Here is an 8,689-nt window from a genome sequence, read left to right as displayed (position 1 = left end):
GGCCAGTTATCCCCCACTTTACAAGCTCCCAAGCCTTTCCACTGAGTTAGCCCAGAGGACATGGTGCAGGGCTAAAGCTGTGGTGGATCCCCATGGGAAACCAGCTCAACATAAGTGTCATTATAATATCAGTGACACACTCTAAATAATAATGAACCAAATCCCAAAAGGAGAGGGTCACTGAGAAAACACTCACTGCAAAGTCTGATTCCCTGTGAGAGAGGAAACAGGTAGTTGATAAGTTGAAACGCAGATTGGATAACTCCCAGCTACAGCACCCAAATAAAAAGAAACCAATTTAATTTTTTGTTTACAGATTACTTCAGGTAATACAGTAGAAACTCACAGTTACAAAAGTCTCAGGAATGGAGGTTGTTTAACTCTTTCAAAAGTTTACAACTGAACATTGACTTAATACAGCTTTGAAACTTTACTATGCAGAAGAAAATGCTGCTTTTAACCATTTTATTTTAAATGAAAACAAGCACAGAAACAGTTTCCTAACTTTGTCAATTTTTTTAAACTTTCCTTTAAAAAAAAAAAAACAGTTTACATTTAACGCAGTACTGTACTATACTTGCTTCTGTTATTTATTTATTTATTTTGGTCTCTGCTGCTGCCTGAGTGCATACTTCTAGTTCCAAACATGGAAGATACAAGCCCCTTAAAGTTTACATCAAAGAGAAAAAGACTCTCCACAAAACTTTGAAAAATGTGATATTTGTCAAGAAAAATCAAAAGAATGCAAAAAATGGTCAAAAAAGTTATCAGCTCTGGACAGAATTCCGTGATGCTGGCAGCAGAAGCCAGGAGAAATAAATTGTACTGGTGGCTACTGGATGAGTTTTCTAATTTAGATGATGTGCCACCAATACTCTATCAGAGGGGTTGCTTTCAGAAATACACAAGCAAATCATATTTGGTACATGTCAGATTTGTATTGAACCCAGGAAAGAAAATGGACTCTGAATCCGATCAGAGAACATCACATTCACCTGCTTCTGTAGCTACCAGAGCAAGCACAAACCTCTAGTCCTGGTCCTGTTGCATTGTTTGCTTCAGAAAAAACACACAAGAAAGATAAGAAACTTCATATAATAGAAACATTTGAGAGAGCAACCAATCTAATGGAGGTAGCACTTCAAAGAGCAGATGATGACATGTTGCATAGAATATCTGTGGAAGACTTGATTGCTAAGGATACAGTTTATCACTCAACATGCCTTTCTACTTGAGAAAAACAAATCCCTTAAACTAAAATCTTCTAGTTACACTGCAACAATACAGTCACCTTAGGATACTGCATTTTATCAGCTGATTGAAGAGAAAGACAATGTTATGTACAAGAAGAAGGCTCTTCTGTCAAAACTGTGACAAAGATATAAAGCCCTACTTCCCTGAGACATAGAAACTGCAAGCTATTCCATTAGTAAATTACAGGCAAGATCAGAAAAACTCTATGGATCTGCAATTTCATTCCATGCATAGCATGGACTAAGCAAGTCTACCTTTGTTCTATGTAGTGCAATAAAAATAGTTGATACTATCTAAGCTGCTAGTTTCTGAAGCAAGAAGTTAAGTCATCCAAATGTTTTCTGGATGTTCTTCTCGTGAATGAGCCTGATGAACAGCTTTCAAATAAATAAGTGGTTTTGTATAATGCTGTTTCAATCCTGGTCTGAAATAGCCAAAATGAAAGCCTCAGAATATTATCCAAAGCCAGGTGATCATAGTTTAAAGAGGTCAGCTATTTTTGTGCCCCATTGATGCAGGGGTTTGTCCTTTAATTGATAAAGAAGCATGTAATTCAGCCAGCAATGAGCATCATCTTTCAGGAGACATTCAGTGAAGGTGCCTCCGAGTTGCAGAGGGCATAGTATTTAACAATTCCAAAATTATCACACTACTGCACATAAGCCTTCCTGCACACCTATGCCATGAATTTGGGTCTCACAATTTATCTGACATACTACACCTTCATGGATTCTGCATCAATTATGATGAGCTGAGAGGGTTCATTACTAGTGCTGCAAAAACTGAAGTAGAAAGACTCCAGGGAGGAGTGTTCATTCCAAATGGAATTATACTACTTCAAGCTCATGGAAATCCCATCCATGAAGGGGATGATAATATAGACATCAGTATATAGACAACTGATGGAAAGAATACATTTCATTCAATGGCTAGAATAGTATTTCAAGAAAAGTCTGAAGATATTTCTTCTGATGGTGGACTATCACTGAAGCATGGGAAAGAAAGGTCATTTACTCACCCCAGGCAATCAGAGTCTCTTACTCAGTGTTCAGCATTTGAAAAACTTAGAACACATCTAGAACCAACTCGCCATGAAAAAGTACTTGAGAAAATAAACTCATCACCTACATATGAACGCTGTTTGAGATCTCCCCTGGTGCCTTTTAAGACTACTACAACATGAGGTATTACCAATACCAAATGATGTCTACACTCAGGTGATTCCATTTTGGTTGATTTCAGCCACAAGCTTGCAACTAAGAACTCCTCCAAAGCAATTGCAGATGCATATGCATCTATTTGGATGCCAAATCAGTTGGCATAGTCACAGTCTATGCTATAATCCTGAAATGTAAGGAAAAGTCAGCAGCTCTAGGACCCCAGCATGTGGTTCAGACCATGGATTGGCAGCTGTATGGGGTGGGGGTGATGTGTGTGGGGTATGTGGAGTCACATGCCCCCCCCCCCAGATTGCTCAGTCACATGGTGTGGCTGGGTGCCCTCCCTGCGGAGCAGTTGAGCCCGGGAGCAGAGCTACAGGAGGGACCCCCACTTTAGCTCTTCCAGGAGAGGCAACGGAACAGCTAGGAGCTGCACAGAGGGGCTGCTGCTTTCCAGGAGAGGAGGGGCTGCAAGGGGGGGCATAATTTGAGCTGTTCCAGGGTTGTGCCTCCCCACTCTCAGCAGGCATGAGTTGTCTTTGGGTCACTGTACAGAGAGCTGCTCCCACATCTGCCCAACCCTTGTGCATCCAGAACCCCCCATATCCAGATGCCCCCAGCGAGCCTCAACCCTCTGCACTCAAACTCCCCACCACATCAAGCCTCACCCCCTGCATCCTGAGTCCCCTTGCACCCACCCACCCCTGCCGAGCCTCACCTCCTCCTACGTTGGGTCCCCCACCCTACACTCAGACCATCCCTGCTGAGTCCCCCGCACTCAAATCCCCACCCCCAACGAGCCCCACACTCCCTGCCCCGGACCACCCTGATGAGCCCTCCCCATACCCAGATCCCAATCCCACTGAGCCCCAACTAGCTTCATCTGAACTCCTACCCCACAAGCCCCACTCCCCAGCACCCGAACCCCCTTGCCAAGTCCTATCTCCCCCCTGCTAAGTCCAGATCCCCTTGCTAAGCCCCAACCACCTTCACCTGGACCCCTCTGCAGAGTCCCATTGCCCCTGCATCTGAAACACCCCAACGAGCCCCTGTGCATCCAGATCCCTCCCACACCTAGATGCCCCACAGAGCTGCCCACACCCAGATTGCCCCACACAGAATCCTCTCACCCCACACCTGGATTCCCCCCATACTAAGCCCCTCCACAGTTGGATGTTGCCAGGCTAAGCCTGTTGGCCCACACCTGGTGCATCTGGCATGGAGGGGCAGGGCCCCAGGGTGTTTCTGGGGCAGGCCTGGCCCTTGTGCTGTGTCATGGTCGGATGCAGCATCACCACTGAGTCTGTGTCCCCGGAAAGGGACACAGGGGCTGCTAACAGGGAGTTTCGCAAGGGAGTTCTCCAGGTGAAGGAGGAGCAATACAGCACCCTTTTGGGCGGACAGGGGGCTGCAGACGAGAGTTTGACAGAGGAAGGCTTGCGATGGTTAGGAAGACCCGCAACACCTGTGCCAGCACTGCTTCTGTCTCCTCCACCTGTGCCTGTAGTCAGACAGAGCGCCTGAGCATGGATGTTTCTACCCAGATCCTGGTGTGGTTTTGCAGAGACTGTAACTTGCAATTTCCACTTACTGATATCCAGGCTGGGGGGACCATCCAATGTGAAAGGTGCCTGCTGGTGGAATCTCTCAGGCAGCAGGTGGGAGAGCTACAGGAGGAGGTGGCTAGGTTGAGAAGCATCCGAATCCACGAGCAATTCCTGGACAGTGTCCATGTGGAGACAACTGAGGTAGCTGTCCCAGTACACAGGACTGCTGATACACCACTGGTGGAGGAGGAGATGGCTCAGGGTGGACACTGGCAGCTGGTTACTTCTGGCAGCAGGCAGTGCTCCACCCCTGCTCCGAACCCTCCCGCTGTGGTAATAGGTAACCGTTATGCTCTTCTTGATACAGGAAAGAAGGCATCACCCCCTACAGTAAAGGAGGAGAAGCCTCGTACCCCTAAGGCTGGGAGGTCTGCTGCCACCACTGCGAATAGGAAACGTAGGGTAGTGGTGGTCGGAGACTCTCTGCTGAGGGGGACGGAGGCGCCCATCTGTCGCCCTGACATTTCATCTCAGGAAGTATGCTGCCTGCCGGGAGCCCGTATCCGAGACGTTACGGAGGCATTGTCAAGGATTATCCAGCCCTCTGACTACTACCCCATGCTACTCATCCATGTGGGCACAAATGATACTGCGCGGTGTGACACTGAGCGGATCAAGAGTGACTACAGGGCTCTGGGAGTACGGGTGAAGGAGTTTGGAGCGCAGGTGGTATTCTCTTCGATTCTTCCTGTCAAAGGTAGGGGCCCGGGCAGAAACAGATGCATCATGGAGGTGAATGCCTGGCTGCGAAGATGGTGTCGCCAGGAGGGCTTTGGCTTCCTAGACCACGGGATGCTATTTGAGGAAGGACTGCTAGGCAGAGATGGCGTTCACCTTTCGAGGAGAGGAAAGACTCTATTTGGACAGAGACTGGCTAACCTAGTGAGGAGGGCTTTAAACTAGGTTCGACGGGGACAGGTGAGCAAAGCCCGCAGGTAAGTGGGGAACATGGAGACCTGGAAGATGGGTCGGAAATGAGAGGGAGTGTGGGCTATATTGGCAGAGAAAAAGGAGGGTCAGGACAAAACTGGGAGGAAAGATCAAACCAGTATCTTAGATGCCTATATACAAATGCGAGAAGTATGGGTAATAAGCAGGAAGAACTGGAAGTGCTAATAAATAAATACAACTATGACATTGTTGGCAACACTGAAACTTGGTGGGATAATATACATGATTGGAATGTTAGTGTGGATGGATACAGCTTGCTCAGGAAGGATAGACAGGGGAGAAAGGGAAGAGGTGTTGCCTTATATATTAAAAGTGTACACACTTGGACTGAGGTAGAGATGGACATAGGAGATGGAAGTGTTGAGAGTCTCTGGGTTAGGCTAAAAGGGGTAAAAAACAAGGGTGATGTCATGCTAGGAGTCTACTACAGGCCACCTAACCAGGTAGAAGAGGTGGATGAGGCTTTTTTTAAACAACTAACAAAATCATCCAAAGCCCAAGATTTGGTGGTGATGGGGGACTTCAACTATCCGGATATATGTTGGGAAAATAACACAGCGGGGCACAGACTATCCAACAAATTCTTGGACTGCATTGCAGACAACTTTTTATTTCAGAAGGTTGAAAAAGCTACTAGGGGGGAAGCTGTTCTAGACTTGATTTTAACAAATAGGGAGGAACTCGTTGAGAATTTGAAAGTAGAAGGCAGCTTGGGTGAAAGTGGTCATGAAATCATAGAGTTTGCAATTCTAAGGAAGGGTAGAAGGGAGAACAGCAAAATAGAGACAATGGATTTCAGGAAGGCGGATTTTGGTAAGCTCAGAGAGCTGATAGGTAAGGTCCCATGGGAATCAAGACTGAGGGGAAAAACAACTGAGGAGAGTTGGCAGTTTTTCAAAGGGACACTATTAAGGGCCCAAAAGCAAGCTATTCCGCTGGCTAGGAAAGATAGAAAATGTGGCAAAAGACCACCTTGGCTTAACCACGAGATCTTGCATGATCTAAAAAATAAAAAGGAGTCATAAAAAATGGAAACTAGGACAGATTACAAAGGATGAATATAGGCAAACAACACAGGAATGCAGGGGCAAGATTAGAAAGGCAAAGGCACAAAATGAGCTCAAACTAGCTAAGGGAATAAAGGGGAACAAGAAGACTTTTTATCAATACATTAGAAGCAAGAGGAAGACCAAAGACAGGGTAGGCCCACTGCTTAGTGAAGAGGGAGAAACAGTAACAGGAAACTTGGAAATGGCAGAGATGCTTAATGACTTCTTTGTTTCGGTCTTCACCGAGAAGTCTGAAGGAATGCCTATCCTAGTGAATGCTAATGGGAAGGGGGTAGGTTTAGCAGATAAAATAAAAAAAGAACAAGTTAAAAATCACTTAGAAAAGTTAGATGCCTGCAAGTCACCAGGGCCTGATGAAATGCATCCTAGAATACTCAAGGAGCTAATAGAGGAGGTATCTGAGCCTCTAGCTATTATCTTTGGAAAATCATGGGAGACGGGAGAGATTCCAGAAGACTGGAAAAGGGCAAATATAGTGCCCATCTATAAAAAGGGAAATAAAAACAACCCAGGAAACTACAGACCATTAGTTTAACTTCTGTGCCAGGGAAGATAATGGAGCAAGTAATTAAGGAAATCATCTGCAAACACTTGGAAGGTGGTAAGGTGATAGGGAACAGCCAGCATGGATTTGTAAAGAACAAATCATGTCAAACCAATCTGATAGCTTTCTTCGATAGGATAACGAGTCTTGTGGATAAGGGAGAAGCTGTGGATGTGGTATACCTAGACTTTAGTAAGGCATTTGATACGGTCTCGCACGATATTCTTATCGACAAACTAGGCAAATACAATTTAGATGGGGCTACTATAAGGTGAGTGCATAACTGGCTGGATAACCGTACTCAGAGAGTTGTTATTAATGGTTCCCAATCCTGCTGGAAAGGCATAATGAGTGGGGTTCCGCAGGGGTCTGTTTTGGGACTGGCTCTGTTCAATATCTTCATTAACGACTTAGATATTGGCATAGAAAGTACGCTTATTAAGTTTGCGGATGATACCAAACTGGGAGGGATTGCAACTGCTTTGGAGGACAAGGTCATAATTCAAAATGATCTGGACAAATTGGAGAAATGGTCTGAGTTGAACAGGATGAAGTTTAACAAAGACAAATGCAAAGTGCTCCACTTAGGAAGAAAAAATCAGTTTCACACATACAGAATGGGAAGAGACTGTCTAGGAAGGAGTACGGCAGAAAGGGATCTAGGGGTTATAGTGGACTACAAGCTAAATATGAGTCAACAGTGTGATGCTGTTGCAAAAAAAGCAAACATGATTCTGGGATGTATTAACAGGTGTGTTGTTAGCAAGACATGTGAAGTCATTCTTCCGCTCTACTCTGCTCTGGTTAGGCCTCAGCTGGAGTATTGTGTCCAGTTCTGGGCACCGCATTTCAAGAAAGATGTGGAGAAATTGGAAAGGGTCCAGAGAAGAGCAACAAGAATGATTAAAGGTCTGGAGACCATGACCTATGAAGGAAGGCTGAAAGAATTGGGTTTGTTTAGTTTGGAAAAGAGAAGACTGAGAGGGGACATGATAGCAGTTTTCAGGTATCTAAAAGGGTGTCATAAGGAAGAGGGAGAAAACTTGTTCACCTTAGCCTCTGAGGATAGAACAAGAAGCAATGGGCTTAAACTGCAGCAAGGGAGGTCTAGGTTGGACATTAGGAAAAAGTTCCTAACTGTCAGGGTGGTTAAACACTGGAATAAATTGCCTAGGGAGGTTGTGGAATCTCCATCTCTGGAGATATTTAAGAATAGGTTAGATAAATGTCTATCAGGGATGGTCTAGACAGTATTTGGTCCTGCCATGCGGGCAGGGGACTGGACTCGATGACCTCTCGAGGTCCCTTCCAGTCCTAGAATCTATGAATCTATGAAAGGGGAGGGGAGGCTGCAGGATGATCTCCCACCTCCATGCAGCCTGTGGCCTCTACTCATTGCCATGCTGGAGCTGCCACATTTATTTATCGACAAATAAAACTTGCAGAATTTTAAAATTGTGTGCAGAATTTTTATTTTTTTTTGGTGCAGAATCCCTCAGGAATAGAGCAGGGAGGAGGTACTCAGGTAATTCCAGCATTTGTCTGACAAACATTGGCTGACACTCAAAAGGTGTTTGAGTTTGCAAACATCATTAAAGAGCTTAATGATGCTGTAACTCAGCATATGTTACCACTACTGGAGACATTTCAAATATGGGGGTAGGTTTCAGCGGGGTAGACGTGTTAGTCTGTATCAGTAAAAACAACGAGGAGTCTTTGTGGCACCTTAGAGACTAACAAATTTATTTAGGCATAATCTTATTTATAAGCTTATTTTATTTGTTGCATCTGATGAAGTGGGTTATATTCCACGAAAGCTTATGCCCAAATACATTTGTTAGTCTCTAAGGTGCCACAAGGACTCCAAATATGGGGGGTATGTCCCATCTCCTACATTCAAGTTCTGGGATCATTTTCTCCAGGTTATGTAGATACTACTTCTAAATGTCTGTGCAAAGTGAGAGGATGATTGGAAACCACACACACACACACACACCCTACTTCTTTACTACAAACAGGACCAACTAAACCATGTAGATACCAGTCTACATTATTGACATGTTAAATCTCCCTGAAAAAGTACACAGTGCCTTTGAATCTGGG

Source organism: Terrapene carolina, unplaced genomic scaffold, assembly GCF_002925995.2.
Source record: "Terrapene carolina triunguis isolate 2854851 unplaced genomic scaffold, T_m_triunguis-2.0 Scaffold69, whole genome shotgun sequence".
Lineage (NCBI taxonomy): Eukaryota > Metazoa > Chordata > Testudines > Emydidae > Terrapene > Terrapene triunguis.
The sequence above is the reverse complement of the archived record's forward strand: the minus strand, read 5'-3'. Positions refer to the sequence as shown.